General features: G+C 46.4%; 1 pseudogene; it reads right to left on the reverse strand.

Annotated features, from left to right (window-relative positions):
• Positions 1-1,235: 1,235 nt before the first annotated feature.
• LOC103737709 lies at positions 1,236-1,829 on the reverse strand (annotated as a pseudogene).
• Positions 1,830-2,216: the final 387 nt, after the last annotated feature.

Raw genomic sequence — 2,216 nt, forward strand, 5'->3', positions numbered from 1 at the left:
TTTGAATCCCCTGCCCACGACTCGGTCAGATGAGAGGTCTTAGATTCTGGTGAGGATGAGGGTGAGGGCTGCAGGAGTTGGGAAACTGCAGCTCTGGGGAGAGGACCAGTCATCAAAGTCTGCCCCCTAGTGGAGACCAATAGCATGTGCTAAGAATGAGACTACATCCACCTGTTGCCTCTTAAGTCAGAACATGAGACAGGAGCATTTTGCCTGGAGTTGGGGGTATGAGATATGTGGAAAATTGCAGCAGGTTTCCATGAATTTGAAATCCAAGGAATACCCTGTGAGAAAGTTCAGTGCCAGCTATTTCAGCTGCCTGCTCCCAGTCTCCCCAACCATACACTTTCTCAAGGAGACAAGCTCACTGTCAGTCATCTCATCTTCAAAGGTCCTGGTGAAAGCAGCATTGGAGATAGGGGTAGAGGTGGGGTAGTAGGATGTAAGTGCCAGAAGAATCTAAGGACTTTTTCGTGTGAATCTGGGCTTCTGTGGCTTGTAAATTCCTAGCCCTCAGGGCCCCAGGATGTGTGAACATGTCTAGGACCAAGGAATGTGTGGGGAATGTGGCTGACATTGTAACCATTGAGGGCTTAGGGCATGCCCAAGAATGCACACGTCCCCTCTGAAATGGGAACCACTAAAGGGTACCTGCTCTCTGGTGGCTCCACCTTGTCCACTCTGAAGCAGTCCTGGGGCAGGGAGGAGAGGCAGTAAAGGGGAGTAACTGCCCCAACCAAGATTAGAGGGCATTTTGCAAAGAGAGATGCAAAATCCAGGAAGCATGCCGGGGGTCACTTCAAGGGCACAAGTCACAGAAAAAGAAATTGAAAGGAACTGGATGAACAGTGAATAGCTTTGACATAAAATTCCTCATCGGTACCACCCTCAAACAGCTTATATTGTTAAAGAAGTGGGGAAAAGTACATCAGCGACAGAAAATGTACTCTTGGCTCCTGAGACAGCGTGCACACACTCCTAAGGTGTCAGCTCGCCTCCCCAGGACAGTCAATTCAAGGTTCGAGTATTTTGCTTCATAGCAGAGTTCATCAGTGTCTGAGAAGTTATAACATTCTAGGTTTTCTTGGAGTTGTACTTGATAAACTTGAAACATTACTTGAAACATTAGTAGTTCTGTTTGCACACAAGAAGAATCACTTGGGCAATGTTGTTCTAGAATTAAGCCTGCTGATGTACTTGCTGTGAAACATAGACCAGTGGCTTCTACTCAGCATCTATATCTCTTCTGAGTTCTTTTGAGAGGCCTCCAGCTTCATCTTTTTAGAGGGTGACATTCCTTCCAAATCCTGAGAGATTGCCGACATCTCTGCCACCAGCCCTAGCTCTGCTGCTGTTTGGTTTTCTCTGAGCTGTTCATTGAATTTCCCATTGAAGACTGTGAGTTCTAATCTTTAGAAGCATCTTCAGCTCCAGTGTGTTCATTGGCCTGCACCTTGTCCGTCTTGGCTTCAGTCCCATTACTGGGCACAGTTACATTGGGCTCTGGGGCAGGGCCAGAGTTGCTGCTGTTCTCCAGTTTGATACAGGATGTGTCTCTATGGAGCTCTGGTTGCTGCTATCATTGTGTGTGTCCATCATCTCTGGAAAGCAGCTGTTCTTGGAAGTGGTCACCTCCAAGCCATGTGTCCCATCCTTGCTTTTCTTCTCATCAACTTTTGGCTCTGTCATAGGGACCCACTTGTGAATTCATAGGGACATGTCACCAATGGTCACCCACTTCTTCCATTTGCACACTTTCTCATAGCCATCATGACCGTCCCAATATCATCTTTGACCTGGATCCTGGTCTGGGCTCCAACCAGCTGCATGACATCGTTCTTGGTGTTGGGAAGTGGTGGTGCAGAAAGTCTGGGGAACACAATTTCAGATCCTGCTGGAGGTCACAGCAGCACTCTCATACCCTCACACACTCACCCAGACACACACGCATGCACACACACACACAGCCTGGGCCACTGCCTCAATTTGTTATTTTAGATCTAATAGTTTCCTTTATGAAATCGGGTGCCCCTGTGTGTGCTGGATGCATGTTTAAAATTGTAATATCTATTTAATGTGTTTTTCCTTTAAAGGTCCAAAGTGACATCTCTTATGATCAGTTTTAATTTGAAGTCTATTTTGTCAGATGTTAGGGTAGCTATACCTGTTTGTTTCTTAGTTCCATTTGCTTGGAATAGCTTTTTCCCTCCTTTTAT

The sequence above is a fragment of the Nannospalax galili genome, unplaced genomic scaffold (genome assembly GCF_000622305.1).
Source record: "Nannospalax galili isolate Female #2095 unplaced genomic scaffold, S.galili_v1.0 scaffold858, whole genome shotgun sequence".
Classification (NCBI taxonomy): domain Eukaryota; kingdom Metazoa; phylum Chordata; class Mammalia; order Rodentia; family Spalacidae; genus Nannospalax; species Nannospalax galili.